Source organism: Eumetopias jubatus, unplaced genomic scaffold, assembly GCF_037043125.1.
Source record: "Eumetopias jubatus isolate StellerSeaLion01/CBP00866 unplaced genomic scaffold, mEumJub1_p1.0 scaffold_66, whole genome shotgun sequence".
Taxonomy (NCBI): domain Eukaryota; kingdom Metazoa; phylum Chordata; class Mammalia; order Carnivora; family Otariidae; genus Eumetopias; species Eumetopias jubatus.
In genome coordinates this window covers 628654-649202 of record NW_028274872.1, presented here as the reverse complement: position 1 = coordinate 649202, position 20549 = coordinate 628654, and the positions used below count along the sequence as shown (strand labels likewise).

At 45.4% G+C, this 20549-nt stretch overlaps 2 non-coding genes across 2 annotated transcripts; one reads left to right on the top strand and one right to left on the bottom strand.

Moving 5' to 3' along the window:
* Window positions 1-4578: 4578 nt before the first annotated feature.
* On the top strand, window positions 4579-4791 carry LOC148161784 (small nucleolar RNA U3). The gene has a single exon (XR_015767362.1). It is a non-coding gene; the product is annotated as a small nucleolar RNA U3 (small nucleolar RNA).
* Window positions 4792-17041: 12250 nt separating this feature from the next.
* On the bottom strand, window positions 17042-17204 carry LOC148161783 (U1 spliceosomal RNA). Its single transcript, XR_015767369.1, has one exon. It is a non-coding gene; the product is annotated as a U1 spliceosomal RNA (small nuclear RNA).
* Between the last annotated feature and the right edge of the window lie 3345 nt (window positions 17205-20549).

The following is a 20549-nucleotide window of genomic DNA, read 5'->3' as shown; positions in this document are numbered from 1 at the left end:
TCCAGGTCTGTATGTCCTTTCTGTCTCTCCTACTGCCTGGTACTTAATAGTGACTCAGTGAGCTTTACAAAATGCCAAACAAACATTAACTTTTGAAATAATTCTTGTCAATATGACAGATGAAAAATAGTATCTTGTTTTAGTTTGAATCTGTTAGTTACCTGTATTTCTTCTTTTGCAAAGCAACCATTCATTTTGTTTGCTTAGGTGAACATACTAATACCTGTCTATCTACAATTGGGACCATGAAGATTAATTGGATCAATTGAGCATAGTACTTGCAGATACACTCTGAATAGTACAGAATGTCAGACAAATAAAGACTTTATTATCACTGCATACTGTCCAAGCAGCCCCCATCCTTAGGAAGGGGCCTGAGACTCTGTGACTGGGTGCTCGCTGCACATGGAGAAGTGGAGCACTGGAGTCCAGCCAGCACTCTCCTTCAGACAGAGTCACCGCATGTATGTACCTTGGGGGAGGCCCCCACCTCTGTTCACATTGACTGCTTGATATTTTCCCAGATGCTTTCACCTTTCTACTGGTCCTGACAGTACCCTGTGACAGGTGCCGAGAGGGCTGTTGTCGGCAGGTGAGGATCTGAGGCCAAGAGCACCAACACCGGCAATTTCAGAGGGTGATGAGTTCTCACACATGGATGCAGCTTCTATACTCCTGCCCCTGGCTTTTCCCTAGGGTCCAGCATTAGAGGAGGTATGGATAGGGCCTCATCTTGGTGAGCTTCCTTTTAGGGCCCAGAACTGAGAGCTGATGTGGAACACTGGAAAGGCATCCGTGAAAGGACATAACTGATTGCCTCCCACAAAGGTACCAACTCCACCAGAGCATAGGCTGACCTTGGGGAAACATTGTGGCTCTCTCTCCATCCTGTGTTTCCATGAAGCACAACCCAGAAAAGCAAGAGTTAGATTTGTCACCTAAGGCAAAGGAGACAAAAGCAAAAATAAACTGTCGGGACCCATCAAAATAAAATCTTCTAAACAGCAAAGGAATACATCAACAAAACAAAAAGACAATCTACTGAATTGGAGGAGATATTTGTAAATGACATATCTGATAAGGGGTTAGTATCCAAAATAAATAAAGAACATATAGAACTCGGGGCGCCTGGGTGGCTCAGTTGTTAAGCGTCTGCCTTCGGTTCGGGTCATGATCTCAAGGTCCTGGGATTGAGCCCCGCATTGGGCTCCCTGCTCAGCGGGAAGCCTGCTTCTCCCTCTCCCACTCCCCCTGCTTGTGTTCCCCCTCTCGCTGTGTCTCTCTGTCAAATAAATAAATAAATCTTAAAAAAAAACACATACAACTCAACACCCAAAAACCCAAATAATCCAATTAAAAATAGAAGACATGGATAGACATTTCTCCAGAAAAGACATATAGATGGCCAACAGACAGGTGAAGAGATGCTCAACATCATTCATCATTGAGGAAATGCAAATCAAAACCACTATGAGGTTATCACCTCACACCTGTCAGAATGGCTAAAATCAAAAACACAAGAAACAAGTGTTGGTGTGGATGTGGAGAAAAAGGAACCCTCATGCACTGTTGGTGGGAATGCAAACTGGTGCAGCCACTGTGGAAGACAGTATGGATGGTCCTCAAAAAATTAAAAATAGAATTATCATGTGACCCAGTAATTCTACTACTGGGGATTTACCCAAAGAAAATGAAATTAGTGAAAACACTAATTTGGAAAGATATATGCCCCGTATCTTGTTTATTACAGCATTATTTCCAATAGCCAAGATATGGAAGCAACCCAAGTGTCCATCGAAAGATGAATGGATAAAGAAGATATATATATATATGTGTACACACACACACACACACACACACACACACACACACATATCTATATCTATCTATCTATCTATCTATCTATCTGTCTATCTATCTATTTATACCATGGAATATTATTCAGCCAAAAAAAAGAATGAAATCTTGCCATTTGCAAGGACACAGATGGAGCCAGAGTGTATTCTGCTAAGTGAAATAAGTCAGTGAGAGAAAGATAAATACCCCATGATCTCACTCCTATGTGGAATTTAAGAAACAAAACATGTAAGCAAAGGAAATAGAAAAGGGAGAGAGACAAACCAGGAAAGAGACCCTTAACTATAGAGAACTAACTGATGGTTGCCGAGGGTAGGGGGGCTTGGGGGATGGGTGAGGTGATGGGGATTAAGAAGTGTACTTGTGGTAATGAGCACTGGGCAATGTATGGAAATGTTCAATCACCATGTTATATACTGGAAACTCATGGAACTGTATGTTAACTATACTGGAAAAATATTTTTTAAAAATTTGGAACAATTTTAAAAAGGTGGACCATGGCTTGCTAGATTTCTTTGAGTTGACCTCATGCCATTGACCTGTGGTTGTATTCCTGGAAGCAAACATGGGCAGTTCGAGGTCATGGGTCAATGATGGATGATGTCCACAGTAGATGTGTGCAGTGGTGTTCAGTGGCATAGAAGCTGAGGTTGAGGAGAGAGAAACAGGCAGGCAGGGGAAGTGGTGCCCTGAAGCACCTCTTCACTTCTTCAGCACAGGTTCCCCCCTAGATCTTAGGAGCCAGAGACTTAGGAGGTCGCTGTAGCACTGATAAAGGCAATTGTCCACCTTTAATGTTTGTGGGTCCTGCCCCTGGGCTCCCAAGGAAGCGATGCTTTCACATTTACCAAGGTCAAAATGAATCCACAAAACCTCAATGCATGGGCTCTATTTCACCCCAAGCACACATTGGACATCTGCTTTATGAAAGAAAAGAACCCAAAAGGAGCATTCTGGAAAAGATAAGAAAAAGGAAGACACTTCCCTGGTTCCCATAACATTAAAGCCATACAGCCCTACATGTACTAGAAATTTAAGACCGGGAAATGCAGTGACTTTCCACAATGTCTTTTGTATAAAAATTTGTCACTTTTTATGTAAAAAATATATTTTGGTATATAACCCTTTATCAAAATTTCCTTTGTCATGACACTCTCTCCTGGTAAAGATTCCCTGTCCCATGCAGCTGTACTAATCAGTGCTCAGGTAAAACTCACAACCTTTTATTTTTTTTTTTTTTTGAGTTTGAGCGCCATGTGGGATGCAGAGATTACTTAAAAAGAAAATAATTGAAAAGAAGTAAAATTAAAAGAAAAATTTTAAAAATGTATATGCGTATCAGGAAATTTTCTTACTCTCTACTCTCTCACATTGATATATTTACATTGTGTTACTTACACCATTAAGAGCACCTTAATTACTGTAGCTTTACGGTGAGGTTTAAAATTTAGTAAATTTCTCCAATTTAATTCTTCAAGGTTGTCTTGGCTATTTAGGTATGTTGATTTCCAAATACATTTGAGAATTAGCTTGTAAATTTGCCCCCAAACTGCCTTCTCCAGTATGAATCAGAATAATACTGATTTGATGTTCCAACAAATTTGAGTGGTCTACTCCATGAATGTGATATATTTTTTCCTAATTATATAGTATCCTTTAATTTATTTCAGCAAGAGTTTTCAGGTATCTTTGTTACATGTGTTCTCATACATTTAATGAAGGTGGACATGAATCTCCACGCTGTTTATTGAATTTCATTTCCTTTTTTTAAAAATTTCATTTTCTAAATGCTCACTGCTAGTATAGAGAAATATAGTAGATTATTACATGAATGTTGCTGAGGTATAATTTAGGTACAGTAGACGGCATCCCTTTAAAGTGTACAATTAAGGCTGTACTTTCAGAGATCATTTCTTTCTTTCTTTCTTTTAATTTTATTTTATTATGTTATGTTAATCACCATACATTACATCAATAGTTTTTGATGTAGTGTTCCATGATTCATTGTTTGCCTATAACAGCCAGTGCTCCCTTCAATGCTGCCCTCTTTAATCCCCACCACCAGGCTAACCCATCCCCCCACCCCCTCCCCTCTAGAACCCTCTGTCTGTTTCTCAGAGTCCATCGTCTCTCATGGTTCGTCTCCCCCTCTGATTTCCTCCCCTTCATTTTTCCCTTCCTACTAGCTTCTCTCTCTCTTTTTTATTATTTTTTAAAATTTTTTATTGTTATGTTAATCAACATACATTACATCATTAGTTTTTCATGTAGAGTTCCATGATTCATTGTTTGTGCATAACACCCAGTGCTCCATGCAGAATGTGCCCTCTTTAATACCCATCACCAGGTAACCCATCCCCCCACCCCTCCCCTCTAGAACCCTCAGTTTGTTTCTCAGAGTCCATCTTCTTTCATGGCTTATCTCCCCCTCCGATTTCCTCCCCTTCATTTTTCCCTTCCTACTAGCTTCTCTCTCTCTCTCTTTTTTTAAACATATAATATATTATTTGTTTCAGAGGTACAGGTCTGTGATTCATCAGTCTTACACAATTCACAGCGCTCACCATAGCACATACCCTCCCCAATGCCCATCACCCAGGCACCCCATCCCTCCCACCCCCACCACTCCAGCAACCCTCAATTTGTTTCCTAAGATTAAGAATCCCTCCTATCAGTGAGGTCATAGGATACATGTCTTTCTCTGATTGACTTAATTTCACTTAGCATAATACCCTCCAGTTCATTTCTACAGTTTGTTACTAGAGAATTTTCTCTGAACGTGTAGAGGACCTGAAACCTCAAGGAGGAGGCACATTGTTCTCTCCTGAGCATGAACGTGATTTTAGGTGTTGTTTCCACAGCTGCCCATTGCCACTGATGATCGTTCTTCTCCTCCTTTGGAGGGTAAGAGAGAGAGGATGCAGTGTGAGTGCTTTCTCAACAAATAAAAATTTAAAAAGATAAACTGTACAACTAAATGCATTTTCACAGATGTACATACAATTGAAACTACTGCTCCATTCAGGACACAGGGCATTTCTTCTACCTCACAGCTTCCCTTGGGTGGATCCATTGAAGTCTCTCACTGCCTTCACCCTCAGCCCCAGGCAACCACTGGCATCAAAGACGGCTTGATTTTTAACCACGTTATGGAAATGGAACTCTTTTATGCCTACATTCCTCCGTGCAGCCTAAGGATTCTTATATCTATCCATATTACTAATGGATCACCAGTTCAGAATTTTTCATTGCTAAGGAGTATTCCTCTGTATGGATATATTTGGTCTGTACATTCACCTATTTATGGCCATCTATGCAGTTTCCTGGGTTTGGCCATGGGGAATAAAGCTATGATGAATATTCATGTGCAGTTTGCTGTGTGGCCATATTGTGTAAATCCTTAGGAGAGGAATGGCCGTTCACGTGATTGGTAAATGTTTATCTGTGGTTCAGCTTTTCTCGGTGGTTGGACCATTTTTCATTCGCACAAGTGTATGAAACGTCTAGTTACTTTACATCCTCACCACATATGTTTTCGGTCTTCGTAATTTTAGCCACGGGGATGGTTGTGTAATGGTAACTCACTGTAGTATTAATTTATCTTCCCAATGGCTGAGTGTACCGTCGAAAACTGACCTCTGTGCTTCAGAGCCAAAATATAAGACGAAGACAGAGTTTGGAATATTGAGGAACAATAGCTTTATTGCTTTTCGGGGCACAGGGGGCTAGAACAGGCCAAGGCCCTCAAAAACTGTAAGTCCCCTCCCCCTGAAGGAAGGGGCGGGGGGGTGTTTTATTTTGACAGAAATTGTGTGCATGCTGCCAGCCTCCCTCATCCTGTCTTTAGGGTGGTACCAGGCTCCTGAAACAAAAGGCTTAGAAGGGAGGAGCAGAGGTTTGCAGAAGAGAAGGAAAAGGTTACTTAGTTTAAGATGGAGCCTTGCAGAGACATTAGTGAATCCCTTTTGATTTATGTTCAACTTCATGCTTTTCAATGGTTTCAAGTGGAGCATCTTTTCAAGTGCTTTTTGGCCATTTGTGTATCTTCTTTTGTGAAGCATTTCTTCTTCAAGTCTTTTGACCAGGTTTCCTATTGCATTGTCTTATCAGACACAATATGTGTCAGAACATTACACTGAAAACTGCAGAGCACTACTTCCAGAAATTAAAGAACTAAATACATGGGGAGATAAAATTTGTGGTGGATTGGAAGACTCATTATGGTTAGAGGACAATTCTTCCCAAATTGATCAAAAGATCTAATACAATGCCAATCAACCTTCTAGCAGACATTTTAGTAAGTATTTCTAAGCTGATCCAAATGTTTATATGGAAATGGAAATGATCTTAAATTATCAAAGCAATGTTAAGAAGAAGGAGAAAGCGACAGACTTACATTGTCTATTCCAGAATTACTGTATAAACCTTTTGTGCAATTTAAAAGTGATTTGTCCGATTATTATTCAGTATAAGAGTTTCTGCACATTCTCACTGCAGCTTGGAAGTTGCTTTACCCCTTTTTCACTGTAGCTACTTGATCTATACTTTAGCCAATAGTTCCAAAGTTTTTAAGTGGAGAGAGAATACTGAAGCTAGAAAGTATTTCACTTAACAGAGAGAAAGACTAATCCCTGATCATTAGGGCAAGGATGACCCTACAAGACTTAATGAACTCGCCTCTATTTTCCAGTTGGCCAAGACAAAGTGGGGAGCTACTGATACCAGCAGTTTCCTCTGCAGACCTTCATAGTGTTGACTGCTTTGGGTTTACAGGGAACCTAGGTGTTGGCTGTGTCCTGAGAGGCTGAAATTGAGTTGAGGCCCAGGGTCCCTGGGTCAGGACAGGTCATCCAGCTGTTGGAAAACACGGAGGGAGACCAGGCCATCCCCAGGCAGCACTGGCCACTTCCTCCAAGGAATCCACCACCACTACACTTTTCATGACTTCTGGTAACTAGACTGAGAGCCCCACGACAATTGGGATAATGTTTTACTCATCTCTGTACTCATGACTCCTAGGACCAAACCAAGCACTGAGGAAGCTCTCAGAGACATTCCTTCATGGATCTGATAAAGGGGGTGGCAAATTTCTAATCTCAACTACATTCCTGTCCCAAATACATGCACGAATGCTCTCTGCTTTCTTCTAGGAGGCAACAAATACCCTTCCTTCCAGAGGAGCCTGCCCTACACTCTCAATGCCCCATGACACTCCCCTGTGGTGAGCTCTGGTGAAGAGGGACTGTCCTCTTGGATTCCTCTCAATGGTTCTCTCAGTAGGAAGAGATGTCTTCGGCCTAGCCCCCTCCCCCCTCCATCCTCTGCACTGCCACCATACCCCAGGTTAGGAGAGCTACAACAGTTTTTAAAATGATTTTATATATTTATTTGAGAGACAGCGTGAGGGAGAAAGCAAGAGTGAGAGAGAGACAGAGAGAAAGATAGAGAACAGCTGGGGAAGGGACAGGGGGAAGCAGACTCCACTGCTGAGCAGGGAGCCACCCCCCTCAATGGGGCTTGATCCCTGGAGCCTGGGATCATGACCTGAGCTGAAGGCAGGCTCTCGATGAACTGAGCCACCCAGGGGCGCTGAGCTACAAGATTTTGTTTGCATTCTTCCTCTCACTGCTTTGACCTCCTCTGTGAAATCTTATTGATGTCAGAATTCCAAGTTCATAACAGAGACTAAGGAAAATGAAACACTCAACACACGGTCAAGACAAAGGTGTGTAAAGTCTTTGACAACCATAAATTCAGAAGAATATAATTGGTATCACTGCCTCAGAGGCAAGGGTCTCCTAACCTGGCCCTTCCTGACCTTAGGGTAGAACTCTTTGTGGTAAGAATGGACAAGTCCAACCTTTATCCAAACATAACTGATCCCTCTAAGCCCACACTTACTTGGAGAACATCGACCGTGAGGGAGCTCCAAGGTCAAAGCTAGGGGTCTGGGGCAGAACCTCATGGTCACATCGTCCACCTCTTTTTTTTTTTTAAGATTTTCTTTATTTATTTGACAGAGAGAGACATAGCGAGAGAGGGAACACAAGCAGGGGGAGCGGGAGAGGGAGAAGCAGGCTTCCCGCCGAGCAGAGAGCCCCATGCGGGGCTCGATCCCAGGACCCTTAGATTATGACCTGAGCTGAAGGCAGACGCTTAAAGATGTAGCCACCCAGGTGCCCCTCCTCCTCCTCCTCCTCTTGGAACTGGTGCTTCCCTGCAGTACAAACCAACCCCGATCCATTCTGTGGGGCTCCTCGGGAGGTGCACAGGTTCACCGTGGACGAAGTTACTCTCCTCGTTCTCCTTGCTCAGCTCAGGCTGCTCCTTGCAGAGTTGGATGCCGCTGTATGCATTCCTCAGTTTCCCCTGATTTTTCTGGACCCAACTTGTCCTTCTTCTTACCTCCTTTGGGCAACCACCTGCTCCACCATTGCCTTGTCCTTCTTTGCGTTATTCTCATCCTCCAAACCTGCTGATTTTCTGTCTCCCAAATGCTCCCTCTGTTCTCTGTTTTCAGTGTGGGCTCAGCTCAGGCTCCTGCGAGAGACACACAGTGAAGGGACCAAGTCAGGTCTCAGCTGCAGTCCCCAGGGCTGCTTCAAAGGCACCGCAGACCCTTGTGCATTCACAGAAACTGAGCAGGAAGGGACCGTGGAGAATTTGAATAACAACCTTATCTTACACATGAGGAAGCTGAGCGCAGAGAGATGAAGAGATTTTCCCAAACTCCTTCAGCACTTGATGGCAGCACGGCCCCCACACAGGACTTGGCTGCGAGCTTCCCTGTGGAGTCTCCTAACGTACCCTCTGGGAAGGCACATCTGAATTTCAGGGGACACTTAAATTAGAAGTTCAACTTAAAAATAAATACTTTTTAGGAGACTTTGGATCAAATGTAGATATTTCCACTGTTAAAAATACCAGAAATTCCTTCCTGGGGACAAATCTTTTTCCCAGGTATATAATTCTGTTACTTCTTTCCTTTACAAATCATTGGCTAAGATATTAGGATCACAAAAAAGGTATGCAGGGAAGGAGAAGTTCCTCTGTTACCTGTCCTGGTCTCCCAGCTTAAGTAAGAATTAAGTTTCACTGAGACATTGAATACGCATGGAGAACGGATATTGAAATGGAGACCCTTAAAGAAATATAAAGTATTAAGGCAGACAGTTTTTATGCATTTTAGACAAGGAGAAAATACATTTCTCAGGGATTTGGGGGAGTTTTAATTTAGAGAGTGTCTAGACCGAATTTAGAAACCCTGGTGAGAAGGATGTCTTTTTACTTCTTAGTACAGGGGGTGCCTTTTTCATATGGGAGATTGGTTTCCTGCTTTCAGGGAGACAGAGGAGGGTTTGAGTGTCCTGGTACCAGTTTCTTTTTGGGTAGCTTCAATTCAAAATAATCAATATTGTCGACCTCAGAGAGTCGGGGACCTGGGGTGGCGAAGGAACTGAGAAAAAGAGACTACCGCGGCGCCTGGGTGGCTCAGTTGGTTAAGCGGCTGCCTTCCGCTCAGGTCATGATCCTGGATTCCAGGGATCGAGTCCCGCATCGGGCTCCCTGCTCAGCAGGGAGTCTGCTTCTCCCTCTGACCCTCCCCCCCTCATGCTCACTCTCTCTCTATCTCATTCTCTCTCTCAAATAAATAAATAAAATCTTTTAAAAAAAGAAAAAGAGACGACAGTATAGCGAGGCAAAGGGGACCCCAAGCAAACAGCCCGAGGTCCTGAGGTTTATTTTCCATAATCTAATATACCTTCTACAGTGATATAGTACTATAATGATTTACAGCAGGGGCTTAGTAAGGCGCATCTTCCACGTACACAGGGTTAGTCAAGTGAAGCAATGGCAGTGGAGAAGGAATAAAGAAATCTGCAACTGGCTGTGATCAATTAATTGTAAACAGCATTGTACTCGGTCTTTAACACAGGATAAGAAAACAAAAAAGGGAATGCACAGTGTGCTGTTTACAGCTGGCTTCCTATCTACAAAACATCTTCTGCTGTGTACTTTAGATCAGACCACACACATCCCAAGGGCATTTCACTCTGATCCTTTCAGGTTATTTTTAACCCTGCAATCTCGAGTTTTCTCAGAGATCTTGGAGTCTGAATGAACATGCACCAGTGGTCGTTGTGGCATTCTGTTTCCCCCAAATATGCCATTGTGGTACATTTTGGGCAATCTGACCTTGGCGCCTATGGGTACTATGGTTTCTCTCCGCCTTGCTCATTACTCAGTGCCTATTTCAGAGAGAAGGCTAAACATATCATTCTTAGAAATACCAAGGTGGCTCTCTCGGTTCAGCGTCTGACTCTTGATTTCAGCTCAGGTCATGATCTCAGGGTCATGCGATTGAGCCCCAGTTTAGTCTTCATGCTCAGTGCAGTCAGCTTGGGATTCTTTCTTCCTCTCCGTCTGCCCATCACCCCTGCTCTAAATAAATAAATAATATTTAAAAAAGAAATACAAAATAAATCCCATGACCTTATGTGAAACTAATACAATGCCTATGTTAAGTGGACCAGATTAGTTTAAAAATTATTTTAAAACGCACCTGGGTGGCTCAGTTGTTTAAGTGTCAGTCTTTGGCTCAGGTCAGAATCCCGGGGTCCTGGGATAAGCCCGTATGTCCAACTCCCTGTTCAGTGGTGAGTCAGCTTCTCTCTGTTCCTCTTCCACTACCCCCACCACCGCTCCTGATATCTCAAGTACTCTCTCTCAAATAAGTAAATTAAAAAATTTTAAAAAGAAATGCAATGGTCCTCTCTGGAATCAACCCACACATAAGCATGCTTTCTTTTTGCTGCACCCCAGTCCCCCTTTCTCTTTATTACCTATCTGACCTACATCCTTCCCCCAGCGATGGAGACAGCTCAGATGCACTGCTTCACCTGGTGGTGGGGCCAAAGAGAAGTGCACACATGGTTAGAATGGGCTGCCTTGAGAGTCAGCCGAAACGTAGCTACAGGCAGTTAGAAACAAGCCTAAAGTACCATTAGGAATAAGCACTACAACATTTAGCGGTACAGATTTTAGGTGTGGTATTGATATCACCTTCCTTGTACAAATGTGTTTAGACTCAAGCATGAGACTATGGGATCAGACAAAATGAAAGAAAACTGTGTCAAGTGTGAAGATACTAAGTTACCAAAGTTATTCTGAGTTGTATAATTAGTTTGTCCCTTAGCCCCTCATTTCCACCTGCAGAACCTAGAAGACGTGCAACAGAGTCTCCACTTGCCATCAAAGTCAATCTGAGGACACAATAATTTAAACTGTTAACCCAAACTTTCCATTTTTTCTTAACCTGTGTTGAATACCAGGCATTTCGATTGCCCATTCCCATTTCCAGGGAGACTGCAGTGAGGACGGAGAATAATGTGGTGCATCCAGGTAATAGTCTGTTTCTTGGTCCGCTTCTGTGCTCAGCATGTCAACTTTTGTCTGCCAGTGGACCTCTAACCACACAGGGGAAACCCAACAAATATTAAAAGTGTAGGTTCTCTAGGTTAATCTACATTTAGGATTCTGTAGTGCTCAGAATGGCTCTTGAACTGCAAGGACCAAGGTAGATGCCCCCTCCTTACCTTAGGGGGAGTAATTCTGATTCCTGAAGCATGCACCTCTTCGTTTTCTATTTATTATTATTTTTTTTAAAATTTCAGCTAGGCTCCATCACCTACGTGGGACTCTAATGCATGACCCTGAGATGAAAGTTGCACGCTCTACTGACCGAGGCAGCATGCGTCCCCCCAGCACCTTTGATGCAGGCAAATACCATGATTTTCATGTTGGAAAAATACTGCAAACTGTGGGACATGCCTTCAATCCGCTCCACTCCTTCTGGGCATGTTTCCTGAGTTCCGACTGTGTGCGAGTCCTCTTTCCCACCCACCAATAGAAGGGCATATACATGGAAAATGTGCCCGTCCATAGAAGACCCTCTAGGATCCCAACCCAGATCCGCTGGGATCCCTGGGGTCTTTTCTGTGTTATGCTCTCCTGCTCTCAGTGTGTTTCTGCCTCTAAAGGCACCTGTGAGCAGGACTGCCCTGGGGCTCCTGGAGCTCCTTTGTACCCAGTCCCAGAGAACGGGGAGTACATGCCGTATATGACCACAGCCCCCATGTATCTCCCCTCCCCAAAGGCACTCAGCCTTTCACTAACAGGTGCAGCAGGGTGAAATCTCCATTCCTGGCCCAGGGGAGACTAACTCTGAAACACAAGTGTCCCCTAGGCTCTCCTAAACCTGTCAGGACAAAGCTCCCCCACAGCTGTTGCTGGAAATCACAACTTACACAGCAATGAACTCAAAATGGTCACAGATCTAAGTATAAGAGCCAAAACTATTGTGCAAGAGGACTACATGGGAGAAAATGGTCAGGAATTCACAGTAAGCAAAGAGTTCTAAGTCACTACGGCAAGAGCACGATACGTAAGAGAAAATTGAAGATGAAGAAGTTTTTTGCATCAAACATTGCCACTGAGAAAAGGAACAGAGAAGCCACTGATTAGGAGAAAATATTTGTGGATTAAATACCCAATGGGGACTCACGTTCACGAGAGACAAGAGGACTTTGAACTCACTCAATGGGCAGAAGCAACACACTCGTTTAAGCCAGTATAAGAGTCGAATACACATGTACCAAAGGAGACACATAAAAAGGTAATCAATGTTATTAGTAATATGTTATTAGTTCTCAAAGAAATGCAAGGAAAACCAGGTACCATTTTACACCAACTAGTGTGCTTACGTCCCAAAGACGATACCAAGTGTTGCTGAGGATGAGCAGAAACTGGACCCTCCTATATTGCTGGTCGCAACGTAAAATATAACAGCTCCTGCAGAAGCCACTTTGAGAGTTCTTAAGAGTTCAGCACAAGCTTGCCATAGGACCCAGCCATTCCACAACTAGGAATCTATCTGAGAGAATAAAAACATATGTCCGCTCAAGTCTCGGTCAGAAATGTTCCGGGCAGCGTTATTCACAATGGGCAAAAACTGACAGCAACACAAAGGGCCATCGGCTGGTGAATGGACAAACCAAATGTTTCCTATGTGTACCATGGCATCTATTCCGCAACAAAAGGCACAGAAATCTGATCCAAGCTACAGCATGGAGGAACCTCAAAAGGATGCTAAGTGAAAGAAGCCAGTCACCAAGAACTACAGACTGTCTCATTCGGCTTATGTAAAATGTGCAGAAAGGAGCAATGCACAGAGACAGAAAGCAAATCAGTGCTGCTTGGGGCTGGAGGAGGGAGCGGAGACTGTCTGCAGAGGGGCTGGAGGGAGTGTGGGAAGGTGAAGGAAGCCTCTGAAACAAACTAGGGCACTAGCTGAACAACTCTGTCATTGTTGACAATGGGTGAAATTTATTGTATGTCAATTTCACCTAAAAAAAAAGAAAGAAGGCGACCCTCGCACATCAGTGGGTCCTGGGGTCCCCAGGCAAACACTGCCTGGTGAGGGGCCACATCCTGGAGTCCCAGCAGGTGGTGGCTCAGAGCCTGGTTTCTGACCTCCCAGCTGGAGTCAGGGGCTCAGTGCCTGTGCCTTCAGCCTCAGGCCCTGGCAGTTCCCCTGGAATCCACCAGGCGGCAGACTACTTAAGGGAAGAGACCTTCAGGTGGCCCAAGGACACCAGGGGGAAGCAAGCAAAGATAGGGCACCAGCTGGCTGGAGATTCCTAGAGGAAGTGAAGGCTGCAGGACCCATGGAAGCTGCTGGCAAGATCTGGATGGATCTTAGGTAGGTTTGGTCCCCTGGGTGGGCTCTAAGCACTAAGCTTTAGGTTAACATCCAAAGGTTCCCTTTGATGCTCCCTCCTGCAGTGGCACTGAGGCTCCCCCCGTGGAAGCTCAGCATAGGGAAAAGAACCTGTGCTGCTATTCACCTTCTTCTGAGTCGAAATGGAACACTTGGGCTGCGTTTAGGGGAATCTGCCCTTTTCTGGCCCTCTATGTAGGGCCAGCTCCTGGGTGCTGAACCATCCCTGCAGGAGGCTAGAAGAGGCACTCTGGTCCTTCACATTGGAGCTGGGCTTGCAAAGAAGGGTTCCTGCTAATCCATATTTCCCTGGCCCTGGCTGAGCATCCTGGTCCAAGATCAGGGGCTGCAGTGGCCTAAAATAGGGACTTCCTACATGTCACTGCTCCTCTCTGGAAAGTCCAAAGGCAGCCCATGGTAGTGGTGGGGGGAGGGGAGGGCATAGAAACCTACACTCTGACAAAACATCATCCACAGTGAAGATTTAAAAACAATGTTAGAGGACAGATCTCATATTATGTAGTCGGTGGTGCAGTAACAGCTCTGCGAGGTGAAAGAGGGTAGCTACACTAGTAATCAGCCTAACATAATTTATAGAGTCGTCCAATCCCTGTGTTGCCATGTGAAACAGATCTCACATGGGGAATCAGTTATGACTCAATTGTTTAAAAACCTGAAGGTGAGGGGAAAACATTTGAAAACGAAGCAATAAAACTATAGTTGACTGGGGAACAACATGGCTTTGAATTTTAGTGAACAATGTCGGTCCACTCATGGGTTGATTATTATTTTTTTTTTTACAAATACAGTCTAGTACAAATGTAGGAATACATTTTCTCTTCCTTATGATTTTCTCAATGATATTTTCACTCTAACTCACTGTATCGAAAGAATAAAGTACATAATTCAAGTAACACACAAAATATGTATTAATCAACCGTTTTTGTTATCTGTAAGACTTCAGTAGGCTATTAGTAGCTATGTTTTCTGGGACTCAAATGTTATACAAAGATTTTCAATTGTGGGACTCTGTACCCCTAACCCCCAGGTTCTTCAAGGGACAATTTGTATCTGGATTTGCAAATGACATACTCTTGTATACAGAAAAATACCAAATACACACACACAGAAACCACGACTATTAGAGTCCATAACCTATTTCAGCAGAGTTGCAGCGTACAAGGCAGACAAATCAGGTGTTTCTATAACCTAGGAATGGACACCGGGAAAGTCAATTAAGAAAACGATTCCATGGACAACAGCACCCACCCGAATGGTATCGAAGAATAATTGAGTCAAGGAGGCACAAAACCTGTACACTGAAAACTACACAATATTGCTGCAAGAGATTAAGGAAGACCTCAACAAGTGGAAAGACATCCTGTGTTCATGGATTGGAATGGTTAAGGTGGTTCAGAAGGCAACAGCAGGATCTGCAGATTCTTTTGGATTCCTATTGAACGTTTTTCTTCTGCCTTCCCTAATCACCATCAGCCCCTTGCAGTACATTTCCTTTCAGACATTGTGGTTTTCATCTCTTCATGTGAGATTGGGTCCTTTTTTTTTTTTTTTAACATTTTCCATGTATCTGCTGAATGTTTTCACCAATGGGATGCAGTTAGAACAAATGCTTTCTTGTGCTCTGGTGATTCCCATCTTGCTGTCAGCTCTGGGTCATTTTCAGATGAGTGATCCATCTCTTCAGGAGGGCTCATTTCCCCCCTTTGTCTGCATACCTCAAACTGTTGGATGGAACGCCAGACACTGTGAATGTTACCTTGCTGTTTGCTGGATATTTTTGTGTTTTCTATAATATTGAGCTTTGTTCAGGGATGCACTGAAGTTACTTGGAAACATTTCTGCTGTTGCTTCAATGCATAGTTCAGTGGCCCAGAGCAGGGCTCCGTGGAGGACTCACCATGAGTTCCAGGTACTGTAGCAAGCCCTCCCCCTGTCTTCCACCCTATTCCTCACAAATTAAGAGGGTTACTTTTGCTTAGTCTATCTGTTGGACACAGGCACTGTTCCCAGCACCGTGTGAGCACCAGGCCCTGTGCAAAGGATTACCCCCTGACTTGCTGTCCATGCCTCCCCAGGGCCCCTCCACAGCTCTGGCTAGGTGACTTCCTGCAGCTCTGTCCTCCCTGAGACTCAGTCCTGGGTTCTCTCAGATCAGTGTCCTCAATTCCAGGAGCTCCATGGGGCTCCTATTCAAGTTCCCCTCCCCCCAGTGCCTTGCTTGGAAACTCTCTAGAGCCAGTACCTCTGAGCAGCTCTAGGGCTCTGCTCACCATTGTGTTGCCCTGTGTCCGGGATGGCTGTCCCCTTTGCCTGATGCCCAGGATCTTGGAAATCTCCACTTCGCGCATCTTGTGTGACGCTGTTGCTCTTTTGTTTAATTGTTTCTGGCAGAAGAGTAACCCGTTGCTGAGTCCCAGTTGGTGTGGCTCCCCTAAGTGAAAATCAAAGTTGGAAGACCCTCAGTTGTAGATTCTGAATAGAGGCCTTTAGGGAGTAGAGAAAAAAACACCAGCTCTGGTGAAAGCCTGAAGCCAGAAACCCCTTCAAGCTCAGTTTGACAAAGCAATGCAGGTACATCAGTAGGGACAGTTTTGGCTTGAGCCCAAGAGCTGCAGAAGGCCCACGGCCCTTTGTCCTAGAGCTAACCTGCTGTTTGGGAAAGGTCTGTGGTGCCAAACCCAGCGGGTTCTTTGTGAGTAGACAGAGGTGCCTCTTTAAAAGCCTGTCAGGGGGCATCTGGCTGGCTCAGTCAGGAGAGCAGGGGAGTCTCCATCTGGCTTCATGAGCCCTATCCCTACTTTGGGTGTAGGGATTACTTCAACAAATAAACTTACAATAAATAAACAGTACATCAAGCCGGACCCTCTCTAGTCTCGGAAGGGTCCTCTGGAGCAAGGCTATACTAGGTAGGCTACCAAGTGGCCTAATCAAGGATACGGAGTCTGGGGATTGGGTGAGGCTTTGCAGGGTGCCTGGGGGGATAGGTGGGGAGGGGAGGGAGGAAGGAGAAGGGATGCAAACCCCTGTTCCCTGGGGAATGAAAAGAAAGCACCTTTGCTGGATCAGGGACTGCAAACCACATACGGAAATATAAGCAGAGAAATTGCTCTGCGAAAAACAGAAAAAACCCCGACAGCCAAGGTGGGATGTATGACCAGTGGACAGAAACTGTCCTGCATGCTTTTGATTGAGAAACAGCCAAACCCAGATTCTCAAGAAAGCAGCCCTTAAAAGCAGAGGTGTTTTCTTCAGGGTCCTGGTGTCCCCTGAGTGAGCTTCCTCTTCAGCCCATGTCATCAGCCAAAGTCATGGAAAAGACAAAACAAACAAACAGAAAAATGAATAAGAAAACAAAGGCTATTCTTAAACAACCAACAACAGGTGAAAGAGCAAAAGCAGCCCCCCACTGCCACTGCCACAAATAATGCAGAGGAGTTGTCCATACTCGGGGAAATCGCGGGGGTCAGCATGTCCCTGGTATGATGGAAGGGCCTCCCCTGGGAAAACCACCTGCTTGATCCCGGAGTCTCCCCTGCCGGGTAAGTGTGACTCCCTCCGCCTCCGCCCCACACCAGTCTCACCCCCCTTCCACCGGACACACAGGCTCACTCGCCTAGGCGCACCCCAACACCCTCGGCACCCACTCCTGTAGCAAGCATCCTCACCCTCCACACGACGCTTCCGAATAGGATGGACGCAACAGCGCTGCTACCTCCTCAGCCCCACGAATTCTAAGTTGCAGAACCCCACCGCCATGTTGCCTGGTTTGCATCAGACACGCCCCGTCCGTGAAGTCAAGGGCTTCGCCTCAGTCCCCAACCCCACCCCATCTCCCTGCCCCCCAGCTCCCCTCCCAACTTGGATTTCAGTACTGGTGTTCCTCCTTCTCCTCCTCCAGTCCCCCTTCCCCTTCTCCCTTCCCGTGCCCTGGCTTCCTTCCTCACCTGCCCAGTCTCCTCTGTCTCCTGAATTGGTTACCACTCTTTCCTCTCCCTGCAGCTATGGCCCCCCAAACCCTACACAACCCCCCCCCACCCAGCCCAGGGAAGGCTGTGCCAGCCAGAGAGAAACATGAGGGAGGACTTTCCAACAGCCCGCGAAGAGCAGATACAACTCTCTCTTGCTCTCTCTAGCTCTCTCTCTCTTTCCCTTCGGACCCTGGTTGGAGGACACCGAGTGCCATGGCTGCACCTGTACAGTTCAAACCAGTCCCCACAGCCTCCCCCAGGCCTGGACACTGCGGGGGGGAGGGGAGGACCAAAAGTCCGCAACCCCTGGGCCCTCGGGCTGACACCAGCCCACAACACTCCACACGCTGAACACATCCCAGGGCCTGCTTCTTCCCCAGGAGGGCTCCTAGGACAGGGACGGCGCGCCCCCTCGTGGCTTCGCGGGGAGACGCCCAAGGATCCCGCTGTTGAGGGCAGGGCCAAAGGGGACCACTGCTTCTGCTCCCTTAAACCAGGCTCAGAGTTCTCAGCAGGGGGTTAGTGGGGTCCCAGGCTCCCCACTCTGCCACCGCCTGCCCTCCCTCCACCGCTGGGCGCTTCCCCCTGGAGGGGATTTCTGCAGTCAGGTCGGCCTTTGGAGGGAAAATAGCCAGGTCTGGAAAACTAAACAGACTACTTTGAAGAGATTTGGGCAATTGTATGGTCATGGATGGAGCGGCCTAGGGTTCTGATTTGCCTTGTCTTGCTTGCGCCTTGAGGTAGTGGTTTACTTTTCCCGGAATGTTTAAATTAGAAAAGATTGGAGGGTGGAGAGGGGGCGTCCAACTTTAGTTGTCACCTGAGATCAATAGTGTGCTGCTGGGTAGAATAATGCCCCCTCCCTAGGAGCTGCCCAGGCTAATGCCAGGAACCTGTGCACATGTTCCATCCTGCAGCAAAAGGGACCCTGCACAGGTGCTTATGTTAAGGACCTTGAGATGGGGAGATGATCCTGGATTATCCAGGCGGCGCCCTGCAATGACAAGGGGGTCTTAAAACACAAAGAGGCAGAGAAGAGGTCAGAAGGAGGCTGTGTGAGGAGGACTCTGCCTGCTGGGGCTGGGGCTGGGGCTGAGCATGGAGGAGGGGCCTCTAGGAGCTGGAACAGGCAAAGAGACACACTGCCTGCTTAACCTAAAAAATAGAAAGCGCCAGGTATTTTACCAGCCAAATTGGGATTCCTGGGGAATAAAAGGGAAAGGTGATGTGGGACAACCAGCTGGTCTGAGGAAAGTCACCTAACCAGAGCTGTGCAGGGTCCCTGGTGTGGCTTGCAGTGAGGTCCTGCTCAGGGCCTCCATGGGAGGAAAGGCCAGCAAGTCAGGGGGCAATCATTTGAAAGCAGTAGAGGGAACAGGACCTGGAGCTCTCCCAGGCAAAATGACCCCTAATCAGGAGCCAGATCCGTCATCGGAAAATAATCCAGAGCTGACACATGTGAGAACCGCCAGAGAAGGATATGAAAGCTTTTAGTATAAGTTTTCCATCAGTTGTAAATGTTAAACCGAGAAATAGAAAATATAAACAACACCCTCTCTATCTTTAAGAGATGAAAACTACAACGTCTGAAAGGAAATATACTACAAGGTATTGACAGAATTTAGAAAATGCAGAAGAAAAATTTTTGATAGAATTGTATTGACTCTGTAGATCTATTTGCATAGTATTGCCATATGAATTATATTAAATCTTCCAATGCATGCATACAGTTGTTTTTTTCCCCCCATTTGGTCTTTCATCTCTCGCAGAACCATTGCTTCTTATGCTTTTCAGTGAACAAGTCTTGCTCTCCTTGAATGAATTTACACCTGACACTTTTACTGTGTTGTGTGCCATTGTAAATAGAATTGCTTTCTAAATTTCCTTCTCAGATTGTTCATTGCTAGTGCATAGAAACACAACTGATTTTGTATATATGGTACCCTGCAACTTTACGGAATGAGTCTATGGACTCTAATATTTTTGTGTGTGGATGATTTGAGGTTTTTCTATCTTTAGGAGCATGTCCTCTGTAAATAGAGATACAGGTTGACCCTTGACCAATGCGGAGTAAGGATGGTGACTCTCAAGATCAAAAACCTGTGTATAGAGGCGCCGTGAGGGGCGGTAGCAGCGGCGGTGGTGGTGATAGTGGCGGTAGCTGTGAGGGGATTCCGGGAAGATGGTGCTGATTAAGGAATTCCGTGTGGTTTTGCCATGTTCTGTTCAGGAGCAAAGTTCCTGCATTCGTCAGGATGATTGCTCCGGAGGGCTCCTTGCTGTTTCACGAGGAAGCCTGGAACGCATACCCCTACTGTAGAACAAACCATTATGCCTCAGTTGTAACGAGTGTATATATGAAAGATGATTTCTTCATTAAAATTGAAACATGGCACAAACCAGACTTGGGAACATTAGAAAATGTACACGGTTTAGATCCGAACGCATGGAAAACTGTTGAAATTGTCCGCATAGATATTGCAGATCGAAGTCAAGTTGAACCAGCAGACTACAAAGCTGATGAAGACCCAGCATTATTCCAGTCAGTCAAGACCAAGAGAGGGCCTTTGGGACCCAACTGGAAGAAGGAGCTGGCAAACAACTCTGACTGTCCTCAGATGTGTGCCTACAAGCTGGTGACCATCAAATTCAAGTGGTGGGGACTGCAAAGCAAAGTAGAAAACTTCATTCAGAAGCAAGAGAAAAGGATATTTACAAACTTCATCGCCAGCTTTTTTGTTGGATTGACAAGTGGAATGATCTGACAATGGAAGACATTAGGAGAATGGAGGATGAAACTCAGAAAGAACTAGAAACAATGCGTAAGAAGGGTTCCGTCCGAGGCACGTCGGCTGCTGATGTCTAGATGAGTCCCCTGTAGGGTCAGAGACAATATCAAACTGTTTACGTAATCAAGGTCAAGT